Here is a 16,084-nt window from a genome sequence, read left to right on the forward strand (position 1 = left end):
TCCAAAGTCTAACATAACTGGGAATTCAGTGGTACCTTGGTTCTCAAACTCAATCCGTTCTGGAAGTCCATTCGACTTCCAAAATGTTCAAAAACCAAAGTGCGGCTTCTGATTGGCTGATTGGCCCTGGAAACAATGCCAACAGCCAAAGTGGACATTCGGCTTCTGAAAAACGTTTGCAAACTGGAACACTTACTTCTGGGTTTGTGGAGTTCAGGAGCTGATTTGTTCGTCGACTAAGCAATTCGGGAATAAAGTTTTGGCCTAAATTCTGCCAAAAACCAAACTAAAATTTGAGTCAAGTGTGAATTAATTTAGAGGGGAGGTCTCTGGGTCTGAACACGCAAAATATGAAATTGAAATAAGCTTTTTTTGTCATAAAATAGAACATTGCTTCTGTTTAATCTTGGATTTCATATTTTATGTCAGCTTTGGCTGAATAATAAGGGATGCATTATTCTGTTCACATTATCAGGGCATCCAAAAGATTTTTTTTGTCATTTTTGTTCCCTTTCCCTTTTTCTTTTGGACTTCTATTAAACTGAGATCCCAATATTTTTATTCACAGTTATCAAACATACCCATGGATTCAATTCAGTGCTAAAAGGCTATTTCCACCAGTAGCGTATATCTTCTGATTTAAACAAGGACCACTGACATTTGGACATTAACATGCTGTCAAGGATGCCAGTGTGGACAGTAAATTTAGGAGAAACATAGGGAGGATTGACTTCTCCTGGGCCTGTGTTCACAAATGCAATGATAACCTCCAGTGGTGCATATCATGTTTCAAAGAAGTTGTAAATTTATATGTGCAGCATCACATTTGTGCTTCTTTGGGTTACAAAAATCGATAAGGAAGTGAGGGATTTCATGAATCTAACGCTTCCAAATTATTTTTATATGGTCTTATTCAGCTGTGTTGACTGTATTGCAGATAGGTTTTGTCAGTTGGTGAAGCTGCATACCCCCCAACATTCCTTAGATGAAAATAGGGACATTTCTCACTCCCCCCCAAACAGGCTCTCCTCGACCACCCCCCATTCCCTGACCCCCCCTGCAAAGCATTTCCTATCAGAAGAAGGGCAAGTGCCACCACCACTACAACAATGGGACACAGCACACACGCCTTCCACCGCCCCAAGAAAACTCCTTTATCCCTATTTTATTTTATTTATTTTATCCTTTGGTAGATTTACAAAAAGTAAAACATGCACCAATAAATACATTTTAGAAAGGGGCAAGATTAGACGCTGATGCACAAAGCACTTTTTTATTTAAAAAATCAAGACTCCTTGCGCTCTGCTCTGCTCCCTCTTTCTTCCCTCCCAGGGTGGCCCTGCCCTCTGCCTGCCCCTCAGAGCCAGTGCATTACACAAGCGGCAACAGCTGCCTCTCTTCCTTCATGCCTGCTTTCCAGCATCCATTGTGAGCTACCCAAGAGAGGAGGCCTGCAGGGGCGGTCATGGAGAGGCAACAGGATGCTCTTTTGCAGCCGCCACTACCACTGCCACCATCGCTTGGGACAAGCGCCGACTCATCCTCCTTCCTGAGCTCAGCGTTGCTGCTGCTGCTGCTGAGGACAATAGGGACATTCTGGGCTCAAATCAGAAGTGGGGTGGCTTTCATAATTCTGGGACCATCCCTGGAGAATTGGGACTTCTTTCAGGGTAGGAAACTACAGCAGTTGAACAGAATCTGGTTGATTTACTATGTACCTAGGTACTTCTGCAGAAGCAAATTGTCATGAATGAGCCAGCCACCAGGGAAGGTTTGCAGCCAGCCCCCGGTGAAGGTTTACAACCAGATTGCAGTGAAGGGTTACAACAAGCTGAAGAAAGCTGCCAGGAACAGAGAGGGTTGACTGCCAGGCAGGATGAGCTGATGAGCGAGTGCCAACACCCCTGCCCCTTGGGATGCCGGTTGATAAGAAAATGGCTGAGGGTGAGCCAAAACCCAGCCAATGCTCTACTGGCGCAAACAGAGAAGGAAGCAGTTTGTCAGAACAGGAAGAGATTGGAGCTGAGCCAATCCCTCCTAAGAGTAGACTAAGGGGAGGGCTGTTAGACCGGAAACAAGGCAAAAGGTGCAAAGTGAGAAAGTTCAATATCTTCTGTAACTGGAAGGGGTCTTGATAAGGGTCATCGTGATTGATGATGCCGGAAGGCTGTGTTAGAGCCGTCTGGAGCTCTGTTTGTTTTGACAATAAATCATCCTTTTTAATTAACTGCGTTTACTGTGTGATCAAGCCAGAGGCTGGATTCCTGACACAAATATATTCTTCACTGAGGGTCTAGGCCAGAACAACCGTATATTTAGGATACCCTATCATTTAGATAACTCTGTTCATGCAAAAAAAAAAAAAACCACAATGGATTAATGTCACCATGAGCTCCTTGTAGGAAAGGTGGAATGAAAATTTAACCAGTTAATCAATCATATTTTATAGGGACAATAACAATTTTGTCACCGGTACAATCTTTGACCAGGTAGCAGTGGGCAGCTGGTACTTCAAGTTGGTGAACTTTTTCCCCTCAGTGATTGCAGAATACCTGAACTGTTCTGGTCAAAGGCCACCAAAAGGTTGAAAGAGGAACACTATCCCTAGGCAATGAAAGCCTGCATGATGCATTTCTGCTGACTCTACTAAGGGATTCTGCAGGAAAATATTTTTTAATACAAATCATTGGTAACAGCAGCTGCAGTTTACCCAGTTGCTTTTCCTCAGATGTGTGCCAACATATGGACAAAGTGGAAAAGTTTGCCATAGATGGTGAAGAAAGAGATCCCACCCTGCTTATGCATGTGGATAAATAGAAAACCAGCAGAGGGTAAATCTGGTGCTTGGGTTCCTGGAAAGCCAGAAAGGTTCAGCCTCATTACCTTTACTGTCAACCCACTTAGCTACTGTCTTTAGAAAATGAAAGGGGAGGTGTCTTGATTTGTTTACAATTGGTGGGAATCAGAGCAGTGCCAGATTTACGTATAAGCTAAACAAGCTATAGCTTAGGGCTCCACTCTCTTGGGCCGCCCCCAAAAAAATTAAAGGAAAAAACCCTGGATGTACATTTTCAAAACATAAGATAAAAAACAAATAAAATAAAACCTACATACAACAACAGTGTTTTGTGTTGTGTATTAGCTCCATAAATGGTAATCCATATAGCATATATTCAACACATAAAACAGTGACAATTTGTTGTTGACAAAGGACAGCTGGACGTATAAAGGGCCCCATTACCTTCAGTAGTTTAGGGCCTCATCAAACCTAAATCTGGCCTGGAATCAGAGGTTGTGGCTTGGGGATTTTGTGAGGCTCCCTACATTTTCTTTTATTGAGCACTAGCTGAATTCTCATGTAAGTGTACACTATGGATGTTGTAAGAGTGTATCCTATAAGCACCATATTGCTTATCAGTCTATCAAGGTCACTATTGTTGGGTTTTCTATTCCTCTCACTGTGCAGTCACAAGACTGCGTTTACACATTCCACAGATTGTTGGAATGACGGGAGCGGATGTATGCTGTATTCTGTTTCCGTTTGTTGTTGATTTTCTTCGGACTTCTCTCAGCAAGAGGAGACATGTTTTCTTTCGTTCTGCCTTTTCCGTAGCAATAAAGTAGTTTGTAGCTCACAACCCTGCCTCATTCCGCTTGTTTACTCTGCAAGATTTATGGAAGATGTGCCCGGTGTCGACAACAAGACACGCGTCATGAAAGATGTCGGGGAGATTTGCTGGAGACATTCCTGTGTTATGCTGGGGGATCGCTCCTTCCCTGCTCGTTATGCCCGACAACTATAACCTCATCAGGCACTGCTACTAGTACTAATAAATTCAGGAGCTAGCCAGAAACCCACGTTTTGATAGTTTTCTGAAAATGTATGGTGCAATACCCTGTTTCAAGGATCTCAGCCTTTTAATTCTCCTGGCTGCAACCTTGGCATGCCAAAATCTCAGAATTACAGTCCTTGCAGAGGCTACTAAACTATTCTAACAAAACAAAGTTTTGTTCTCTGGAACTTTATGAAGCTACTGTAAAAGATGCCTTGCCCTCGGTTGGTAAAACAGCACATGGAAGAGCTATGATAGAAGATCATTGACCCCATATAAACAATTGCTGATTTTACCTCCTTTGTTTTGCCAGGGCTTTCAAAAGTACTCATCCATGCCTTTTATCTTCTACAGCACTTGGATTTGCTGCATAATATGTTTAGGTGAAAAAGCTTGTTTTTCAAGTCACCATTTATTTGCATATTTTTGCAAACTATATAACAGATTAGCTTAAAACTTGTAGTTTCTAATTCTGATCAATGAGTTGCATACTTTCTGCAATTTATCACACAATCATTGGCATGCATACATATATCAACACACACTTATAAAATGGATTCTATCCACTTTCATGTCTCAGAACTATCAGAGCCTGACAAACAGTAAGTTCATTTCCATAATTAAAGAATTTCTTTATGACTTCAAACATGATGAATTCTATTCAGAAGCAGGAGCTTTTAATGTGTTATCTTTCATTCACCTGTTTCCCAGCTTCTTGTGCCCTAAACAGAATATGGCACAACTTTGTGAAGCCATTAACTGTAGCAGTTCTTAAAAGAACAATGCAAAGAAAGAGGAAACCACCGAGCTCTCGTGTTTCTGTGAGATTTGGTTGTGAAATGGAGCTCATTTATGACTTCCTGGTCATAAGAGATAGGACTGTTGGCTTGGCCATTTTAATTCCAAGTTAAAATGAAAACTGTGGCTGTATACACACTCAGAGAGCTACAATTCCAAGCAACTCTTAACAAACCTCAGTGCTCTGTTCATGCATTCTGTGGTCAACTGAACAGGGCTTTTGAGCCCCCCTGTTCTATCCAGCAGTTCACTCAAGAGAGGACAAGAGATGCCAGAGCCACACACCACAGAATGGGAAGGAAGCCCCCCAAAAGTGGCAGAGCAAGCCAACCCATAAGACCATTAAGCCCAAAGGATCAGGGACATGAAGTCCAGAGTCAGTAATTACCCAAACTGCACCCTGTTTCTGCTGTTTGTTGATTTTGAGCAATATGTCACAGAGGTTTATTCAAGAGATTAGCATGCCAGCCTGAACCACTGACAAGGATGAGTTATCATTTGAAATGTCTTGGGAACACCATCATTATACTTTGGGGATTTTTTAAAAAGTAGTTGAATACATTTTGAAAAAGCAATATGCAATCTCTTCTAAAGACTCTTTTATGAACAAATGACTAATATTTGCCAAAAGAAGTCATATTTTCCCATGGCATGAGAGTGGATTTAAAAATAATAATATACCAGTAGAGAAACTACTGAGTTTAATATTTGTAATAGCTTCATTTTTAAAGAAAATGCATTTAAAAGCGATGTATCTGAGAGAACAGTGAGGTTATTAGCAGAATGATTTTTAAAGTAATGTTAAAATGTGTGTGTGGGGGGGGTGGATTCAGAAAACCTAACAATCTACCGGCCAGTTCCTAATCTCCCTTTCCTGAGCAGGGTTCTGGAGTGAGTGGTCGCAGACCAGATCCAGGTGCTCTTGGGAGAAGCTGATTTTCTGGATCCAATTCAATCGGGGTTTAGGTCCGGTTTCGGCACAGAAACTGTTTTGGTCGCCCTGTATGATGACCTCTGTTGAAGACAAGGGAAACATGTCCCTGCTAATTCTTCTCAACCTCTCAGTGGCTTTCAATATCATCGACCATGGTATCCTTCTGGAGTGACTCTCCAAAACTGGGAGTGGGTGGCACCGCTTTGTGGTGGTTCCATTCCTACTTGGATGGTCGTTCCCAGAGAGTGGTATGCTTTTCAGCCCCATGGAACCTCCAATGTGGGGTTCCGCAGGGCTCAATCCTATCCCCTACATTGTTTAACATCACATGAAACCACTGGGTGGGGTTATCCAGAGGTTTAGAGTGCATTGTCAGCAGTATGCTGATGACACTCAGCTCTATTTCTCCTTTACATCTGCAGGTGAGGCAATGGAAGTGCTGCACCAGTGTCTTGCCTCAGTAATGGACTGGATGAGAGCCAACAAAATGAAGCTCAATCCAGTTAAGACTAGTGGGTGGTTCCTCAGACCAGATGGCTAGGTAGTCTCTTGGTGGGGTTACGCTGCCCCTGAAGGAGCAAGTTCGTAGCTTAGGGGTACTCCTGGATCCTTTGCTGTCACTCAGGGCTCACGTGGCCTCAGTGGCCTGGAGTGTCTTCCATCAGCTTCAGTTGGTGACCCAGCTACGCCCCTATCTGGAAAGGGAAAGCATAACTACTGTTGTCTATGCTCTGGTAACCTCAAGGTTAGATTACAGCAATGCGTTTTTCATAGGGCTGCCTCTGAAGACGGTTCAGAAACTTTAGCTGGTGCAGAATTCAGCAGCCAGGTTGCTCACCGGAGCAAGACGGTTTGAGCATATGACACCGATCCTGGTCCAACTGCACTGGTTACCAATTAGTTTCTGGGCTCAATTCAAAGTGTTGGTTTTGACCTATAAAGACTTACACGGCTCTGGACCACAGTACCTCAAGGACCGCCTCTTTCCATATGAACCTACCCATACCCTGAGATCATCTTATGAGGCCCTTCTTTGTGTGCCTCCTCCTTGAGAAGTCCGGAGGGTGGCAACACAAGAACAGGCCTTCTCTGCAGTGGCTCACCATCTGTGGAATGCTCTCCCCAGGGAAGCTCACCTGGTGCCTTCACTATACACCTTTAGGCGCCAGGCAAAAACATTCCCTTTTAACCAGGCCTTTGGTGGATTTGATTGACATCCTATGCCCTTTTAAAATGTGGGGATTTTTGTGTGGGGGGTTATTGGATTGTTCTTTTTATTTTTTATTTTATGTATGTGATCCTTTATGTGAACCTCCCTGCGACATTCGGGTATAGGGTGGTATAGAAATTAAATAAAAAAATAAAGTTGATATGGTATTGATTCTCATCTTCAGATCAGACATTTTCTTGGTGGATTTCTTACAGTATAGCAGAGAAAAATTAATGGAAACCCACCATCAGTGTCGCTCCTTCGTCTTCTATTGTACAAATGGATTATTCTCTAAAAGAAAATTTACTGCTACTACTGTGGCTAGCAAGGTTCTGCATTGCTGACCTGGCTTCCTGCCACCGTGCATCACTGCTGGTTACCAAGAAAGGGAAGGGCAAAGCATCAGGAAGCTCAGCATAGTGCAGATGCAGCCTTGCTCCCCCTCTTGGCAACTGCCAATGGCACAAAGCAGTGGGGAGCCAGGTCCCCAACACAGCCCCACCTGCCCTGCCTTGACAGCTACTGCTGGCTACTGTTACTCCTAATAATAACCAAGGCAGTCCCATACGGTCAGAGAATGTGCCATTGTGCCTTGGGCGAGGTAGAATCCACAGAACACATTTTACTGAGTTGTCCCTTTTATAATGATTTAAGGCAATATCTTACAACCCCATATTTATCTCAGTTTAGTTCCCGACTAAGAGAACGGCAGGCAGCATATTTGCTAAACAAGCCCACTGGGAAAATAACCTTCTCGGTGGCTAAATTCCTCTTCCTGGCGCTCAAGTGTCGGAAACGTATAATCAAATGTCTTGATGTGGGTTACCTGTAGGAAGTTTAGTAGCGCTGTCATGCCCCATTTATGTATCCCTCTGATGCCTTTAGTTTTATATTTTTATATTTTTATGTATCCCTCTGATGCCTTCAGTTTTATATTTTTATATTTGTATTGAGAAATGTTTTTTTTCTTTCTGACTATCGGTCGAATAAAGTATATTGATTGATTGAATAACCAAGGCACCGCCCCACTGGCACCGCCCTACTGCTGCTCTACCCCCAAAGCCTTCCTTATCTGCATTGTGAAGTGGTGCCTACAAAGCAGCAACAGCAGTACTGGCTGCAGGTGAGATCTCAGTAAGGTTTGGGGGGATCTCACACCTGCAAAGGTGCCTCCCCCTCGGTTTCTGCCACTTGAGGCATCTGCCTTACTCCACCTCAGGCAACCATAGCCCAATGCAGAGTTAGATTGCAGAGCTTTGAAATTAACGAGCCACCTATCTGACTATGATCTCTCACTTCCACAAGCAAACAGTGATGCTGCTTCAACTGCTTCCCACAGGGAGGCCCTATGATCAGTTGGATGGCATTCACCTCTGTGGCTATGAGCAATTGCAATTGGTTCAGTCAAGCGCTCCTCTAATGCAGCAGTGTTTCTTGTTTTATAGGTATTGGGGCAATGGGGCATGTGCTTCTCTGGCCAATGGTGTGCCTGGGATTTGGAAGGGCTCAGATGGCCAGGGGTTTGATCCAGACTCGTTCTTCCCTGGATGAAAAGGCTCCTTCTGTTTTCAGAAGCAACCAAGATCCAGCAGAGGTTCTAGCGCCTGCATCCCTCCTATTATTTTCATCTGCATTTCTTTCCTCTGTGACATTCCGCCGCTTCTTTCTCTGCTTCAAAAATGTTTCTTCTTCACATGTATATGCACGGAAGAAACTTAAAAGACAAGAGAAGCACTCATAAAAATACAATCAAGATTCTTCATAGCTGAGTGGGAAGCAGGTTATTGTGAGCGAGAGAGAGTAGGAGGTGATGTAATAATAAAAGAATCATTTGCAATCTATGTACAGTACAGTCCTTGAGAAAAACAGAGTGTATTCAAAGATACACAATTTTCCCCCAGTTCTGCTTCTGCTTAAATATCAGGATCTCGTGGTCACTTGAGAAAAGGCGTAAGAGTTGGAGGGAAGCACCAAAGCCCACAATTAGATCTTTAAGATTGGTTCAAGCTTCCAGGGACTCTAGAAATTGTCTTGTACCTTTCTTCCTTCACTGTATCTCAAACCATATATTTTAAAACTGTACTGAAAATCCACTTTGAAACAATGCTGCGAGCTAGAATGTTAAAATTAGACCACTTTGGAACACAACACACCTCGAGCAACGGTGATGAGTGGCCTTCAACTGACAGGCAGACAATTGCCTCTTTAAAATGTCAGCCAATGTCAACATGTAATGTTCTTACACCTAGAAACCATTTCACCTTAACGTCTTCCTCCATGAAACAATGACAAACACTTGCCTCTCTTCTTCTTCTTTTTTTACTGTGTCTAAGATGTCAAGTATCCGAAAGAAAGCCTAGCCCCTTCTGACAAGTGAGATGCCCACCAAGATTTTTCCAATATATCTTTTGAAGGCATTTGCTTATTCAATAAAATACCCATACAGCTGGACTGGCCTTAGCTGTATAAAATTTCCTTGCACCTGGTAGATTCTTTGATAGACGACAAAAGCAGGGACAGTAAATCTGGCTCTGATGCGAATGGGGTGGCAATCTCAAGGGTCACTACTGTACAGTCTTTGTCAGTCCATTACACCCTTGTTTTCTCCTCATCTGTTACAATTTCTACATTGAACTAAAGAGCCTCCTTTTTAGATCACAAAGCAAGCTTTCACCACCATAAAAAAATTTCTCTGCAGGCAGTACTAGTGCCAGGCTTCTTCTTTGGCAATCAATCATAGTCAAGTAAGATTGTCTTTCATGAACACGATCTTAACAGTGAGTCCATAAGTCACTGTGGAGGCCAATTCTGGATCCACACGTCATTCCACAGTGGAGACATTAGTTTCCGGGTGGGAATTGATCACGGTGAGGGTTTGCAAACATGCCATCTTCTTAGCTCATTCCTCCTTTTTGCCCTGAGTTCGTGCTTCTTCAAAGTCTACAAAACCTTTGGTAAAGGCTGTTCTCCAATTGGAGTGCTTGCAGGCCAGTGTTTCCCAGATATTAGTGCTTATACTACATTTTGCCTTAAGATCATCTTTAAACCTCTTTTCTTATTTCACTCTCCGTTCTTAAGTTGGGAACAGAGCAGTTGCTTTGGAAGATGATAATCAGGCATCTGCACAACATGACCAGTCCAACGAAGGTGATGTTGAAGAATCATTGCTTCAACACTGGTGATCTTTGCTTCTTCCAGTACACGGGCATTGTGAATTTTGGAGACACCATTGTTTGAATATTTTGAGGAGTTGGAGATGACGTTTATAAGTGGTCCATGTTTTGCAAGTGTACAGTAAGATTGGTCATACAATAGCTTTGTAAACAAGCATTTTGGATTCTCTGCAAATGTCCAGGTCCTCAAACTCTCTGCACTTCAATCGGGAGAAAGCTGTACTCGCAGAGCTCAGGCGATGCTGGATTTCGGCATCAATGTTGGCCCTTATGGAAAGATAACTGCCCAGGTAGGAAAAGTGATTGACCTTTTCCAATGTTTCACCATTAAGTTGGATTTGTGGCGATACGGAGGGGTTGTTTTGTGCTTGCTGGTGCAGCACTTTGGTTTTTTTGGATACTGAGTGATAGTGCCAGGCTATTTTGTGCCCTAGGCATGGCTAATTACAATTTGCAAAACTTGAAACTGCTAAATATATTTCAATTACACCTTAAGGGTATCAGTACATTTCAGTTTTTCTCATCCCCCCATCTTAAGTTCAATTTCTTACATTTCCTAAGCAGTTTGCACATTTATCCCCTTTTTGTAAACATTTTTTCCTAAAATAATCCATACATCATGGCAGATGTATCTTGCTACCTGTAGAACACTTAGCATGACCTTTTGGATGGCTGCAACCATGTGATCACTTTATGCACATTAAGGTGAGATTGGAAGTCACACCCCAGCTGTGGGGTCAAGGTAGGTAGGTAAGTGTAGAATGAACCTATTTATGTTGAAACATGAGAAGCAGCCTTCACATGGCAATTAACTAACAGTATAGGAGGGGGAAGCCATTGAAATAATTAATTTTCCCAATGTCAATAAATAAAATCTGTGGGTTTTTTTTAACCTTGTGTACAAGGCCAAGGTTTGTTTTCCAAGGTTCTCAAACTATTTACCACATTTTTGTGAAATGTGTTAATTCAAGATTGCCATGCTAAATACTCTTTACATCCATGGTGAGTTTAAGCTAACTTTCACCATGACTAGAAACTGGAACATATAGCTAAGATAAAGTTTTCAGGTCAAAGCTCCATTTCTAAACATCAAATACAAACCCAGAGTTTGTATTTGAAGTGATGCAAGCTAGCTTGAAATATTCAAATTTCAGTATCTGCCTTTTGTAGCTGCCTCCATGGACTCCCAGACTGAATGTGTTACCAATCAATCTAAAAAGTCTGTTTCCATTTCTATTTATTTTTTAAGAGGTTTTTTTCAAACTGTCTGTCAATTTACAAAATGGTGTCTGGACTGGAATCTCACAGGCTAGGGATTACTTCGAAGAGTTGTCTAAATCATGCATTAACTGTCAATTACATTATTCATTTTTAATATTTACATTTTATTAAGGTGATTTCAGTTAAAAGAAATAACGTGATAGAGAAAAAAAGAAGGAAAAGTGAGAGGGAGAAAACAACCACAACAAAGATACATATAAAAGCAAAAATACACACATACACCCCAAGCAATATACTGAAATATTTAACTTTGACCCATAATTAGGCATAGAACAAGCCAGGCTATTTCTTGAATTTTAGGGGAAGCCTTGGTATGCCTAATTCATTTGAAACATTTTAGTTATGTGTGTTTTTATTTTTAGGTACTGTTTATTTTAATCATCTTTTGAATTATTTCTAATGTCTGTTTTTTATATTTTTATTGAGCATAGCTTTTGCAAACCACTTCAAGGTTTTCTTATAATCAAATTAACGAATTGGGGGCTGGACTAGGTGACCCTCGAGATCCCTTCCAACTGCACAGTTCTATGATTCTATGAAAGTTTCTTTCTTCCTTTATCATGCTTTATTAATTTTTTTAAAAAAAATAACAAAACAAATACAAAACAAAACAATATGCATCAATCAACAGAGGGCAAGCCAGTAATTAACACTCCATACACCATACATACACATTGAAAAAGAAAAGATTAAGTTAATCCATCACTAATTCAAACACGACTTCCAATCCCCCCACTGTGGTTCCTAAATTTCATTGCGCCGCACACTTAACTTTATCTCTCCTAATTTCTTCTGTTATTTTAATTCTGTAATGATTTCTTAATTCATGCAGAAATCAATCCAGGCCTGCCAAAGAATTTATGTTATTGCAGTGTTCGTTTAAATATTCTCTGTAGATATTCCGCTCTCTATTAAATATTTGATCTGTATGGTCTCAGAATTTTGCTGTTAATCTTGCTAGTTCTGCATATTCTAGCATTTTATTTTGCCAATCTAATTTTTTTTGGGGGGGGGGGGCTAGAATACCCTTCCCATGCCTTAGCAATTCTATGAAAGTTTCATGGCATCTTTATATGGAACAAAGATGACATCACATAATTAAGATAAGCCAATAATATATGCAGCAAAAAATGTTGTCTTGAGATGTTTGTTTTCCTTAATTCTTAATGCTAACTTATTTCTTCCATGGAAACCTCAAAAATCCGAGAGTAACTGTGACAATGTGTGACAATTGTGTCTTCTCTAAAGTAATTCCAAATGTGCTGTTGATTCTATCATCCCCAGTGCCTTTTCCTTCTGCAACTGATTGCTCACAGTTGGATTCTGTACCTTTTCTCACTGGTGGAAATTCTGTGGAGGTGAATTTCCTCATTATCCTCTCACATTCTGGATAATAACTAACAGAAGCTTCGGGAACTGTAGCCAGATGGTACCTGGGCTGTGTCAGCAACAGTGTTCTGAAAAACTGAGGATGCGGTGACTGAATCCTGGAGGTAAAATCATTAAGGTGAGATGCCAAGGTACTGACAATTTTCTAGATTTCCATTAATGCTTGTGGCAGGCATTCATTTTTCAACACTAAAGAAATATAACAGTTATTAGCAGCTGGTAGATGTAGGAAACCTGAGCATGCTGTTTGTTGTGGTGCCTGGTGGGGATTATGCCAAAATAGCCTTCCTGCTTCTTTTGCCTTTTCTACAGGAACAAGCCTACTGAGGCAGGGTAGGGCCATCCGAAAACAAACCTTGCATTACAAAGCTCCCCTAGAGTACATCCAATAATACTTTTGGGATAGGCTTTGACATCTCATGCTGCAAAAGCAAGACCAAAGACAGAAGAATGGTTAAACCACAGAGCCTAGGGCTTGCCGATCAGAAGGTCGGTGGTTTGAATCCCCGTGACGGGGTGAGCTCCCGTTGCTCAGTCCCAGCTCCTGCCAACCTATCAGTTCGAAAGCACGTCAAAGTGCAAGTAGATAAATACGTACTGCTCCGGTGGCAAGATAAATTGTGTTTCCGTGTGCTGCTCTGATTTGCCAGAAGTGGCTTTGTCATGCTGGCCACATGACCTGGAAGCTGTACGCCGGCTCCCTCGGCCAACAACGCGAGATGAGTGCCACAACCCCTGGACCTAATGGTCAGGGGTCCCTTTACCTTTAAAGCCAGTTCCTGGTGAAATAGTTCTTGAGCAGCCGTTTTCCAGCTGGGAGTGGGGTTCTTCTAAAACTATTATTAAAGTTGTTGTGGTTTGCATAATAATTCATGTGCACAAGGGAGTTGTACTAATCAAAGCAGATGGTTTGGCAAGCAACTGCAATATTTAAGATATGCAACTTTTCCCATTTTTTTGGGTAGTTTTCTGAACGGCACTGTAATGTAACCACGATTTGCTGAGAACATGGGAGAAAATAGAGATATAAAAATAATGAGTACTTGTCAAACATGGGTCACAGTACCAAAGGGGGGGGGGAATACAGAGATATAAATAATGAGGGAAAGGAGATCTAATCTAAGTTCTCAGGTAAGTAAGTACCCTTTTCTTACTGGTTAAATAAGAATGAGAAGCCCTGACACTGAAGAGACCAATCTAAAGGAAGTAATCTTCTTAATTAAATGTTCCGGAGAAGAGGAGTCCGGTCAACAAAGGATGCTCTTGTATCTATTTCAGTGTCAGAAATGTAGAAAATTCTCTCTTGTTTTATCCAAGGGACAAGACACAATTGTTTGGTGATTTTTATTATATTTTATTTTTGTCACAATGAGTTGATAAATTAGTTTGTTTAAGCCAGGCATGGCCAAACTTGGTCCTCCAGATATTTTTGGCCTACAATTCCCATCATCCCTGACCACTGGTCCTATTAGCTAGGGATGATGGGAGTTGTAGGCCAAAAACATCTGGAGGGCCGAGTTTGGCCATGGCTCACACCTCTACATGGGAGGCTACCACAAATGGCCCAATTTGAAGTATTTGACTGATACCCAACTAACACATACCATCTGTGCAAGGGTTTACACTTGTTCAATGAAACTGCCCTCGTCATCACCCCATGCACCTCTTAAATCTGCTCTAAGGGTTCCCCAACCATTCAGAGCAGGTTTTGGTAGAGTGTAGTGTGCATATGTAGGGAGGAGGAGGGGGTACGTTATTTGGGCTGAATGGACATGCTAGTTGGATTGTATTGACATGATAAATCAAGGGAGAACTGAATAACCATCTCAATCATCCCCATGTATGTATTTTAACTCTTGTGGAAAAGGCTGCAGAAGAGACCTTAAAACATGGCTAGATGAATGAGACCCATATATCTGTGATGCAGTGAACCATATTGTATTTTGGAGAACCCTAGGAGTCTAGTTCCTTAGCTTAGCTTCAGAGATCCACTTTGTGGCCACTGACAAGACACTATGTGTGTCTCAGAAACATCTGCCAATATAAAAACTCTCAGTTACCTTCTGGACTCCATTAGTAATCCTGTAGCCTGTAACAATACAAACCTCACCCGCTCATCTTATTAATGGCACAAAGAGAAGCCATGAGACATATGTGCATTTCCAGAACAAAAAATGGGATCAGTTTGTCATAATCTGAAAATGTCTCAATGACCTTCAATGGAAAATTACCCTTAACCCCTCCCCACCTCCCCTTGTCTGTTCTGATGGCCCAGGAATGATGCCAAATAACTCAAGTTGCTACAGCATAGAAAGGAAAATGTCAGACTGTCAGTAAAAGTTAAAATTTTGTGAAAGTAACAAATGAACATTCAGTCTGTGGCCTGAACCTTTTGCAAGTTGGAGAACAGTTGGCCAATTATTTAGAAGTATATATAAAATATGTACATATATATATTGGCTTGGATTCCAAGATGAATTAACTTAAGGAAGCTAACAGGAGGGAAATGGTCTCTTTCCTCTGCCCATTTACCTATGACACCTGAAAAGCATCCCTGGAGGGTCAGTGGCTTGTCCTGAACAATATTTGATGGAACACAGGAAGCTGCTAGGGAAGCAGCTGACAGTCTTTCCTTCATTGATTAAACTACTTTAGGATTCAACCCCAATTTTATGAAATTTCTCCACCCCCATCAGCTCCCAGAACCACATCCCATATTGTTTGTAATTGGGGGCGGGGGTCCTTCTGAAGAAGCTTGAGGTTGGAGGTGTTGCAAGTGTGCAAGTGACTGGTGTGGGAAGGGAAAGATAGGAAACATTCCTTCTTTGAACTTCCTCAAGTTGGCTTACATTGGATCGATAAAGCAATCTTCTTTCCTTAAATGAAATGAATGTTACTGGATCAACTAAATCTGCATAGATTTGCATATATGTTAAATAAGACATAAGTAAGATATTTATCAGTGATCCATAATACTTTCAAGTCCTTCTAAATAAAATAAATGCATGGTAGTTGTCAAGCTTCAGGGAATCCTATCCTTCCCATGGTGGCAGCCAAGAAGCAAATAAACAAAAGGAGTTCTTGCCAAGCAATTTATTCAATATTCACACAAAGAGAGACGAAGCATTGAAGTCTCCCTAAGACTATGGCGTTGCTCAGGGTAAAGTCACACCCCCTCTGTCTCTCCTATTCTACATCACCCCTGTGTGAGCTTTCTGTTCTACTACTCTCAAGGAATGCTTAGTCCTGGGCGAAGAGGGGTAAGGAATGCTTTCCAAAGACACTGAGTCTGTCAGCTGTCTCTCCCCTGGTGCTTCTTCCTGCTGTTCCTCTCCCAATATTTCCCAGCTTCTCCCCTCTGCAGCCTCTGAACTATGCCCTTCTGCAAACCACTGTTCTAAATCTATACTGTCCTTCTGTTCTAAGGAAGGTTCAGGAGAGGGAGGAGGATCCCCACCATTCCTCC

The 16,084-nt window shown here is 41.7% G+C and overlaps 1 pseudogene; it reads left to right on the forward strand.

The window, feature by feature from the left end:
- Positions 1–1,916: 1,916 nt before the first annotated feature.
- On the forward strand, positions 1,917–9,152 carry LOC148686888 (uncharacterized; annotated as a pseudogene).
- The last annotated feature ends 6,932 nt before the right edge of the window (positions 9,153–16,084 follow it).

Source organism: Zootoca vivipara, chromosome 2, assembly GCF_965207765.1.
Source record: "Zootoca vivipara chromosome 2, rZooViv2.hap1.1, whole genome shotgun sequence".
NCBI lineage: Eukaryota > Metazoa > Chordata > Lepidosauria > Squamata > Lacertidae > Zootoca > Zootoca vivipara.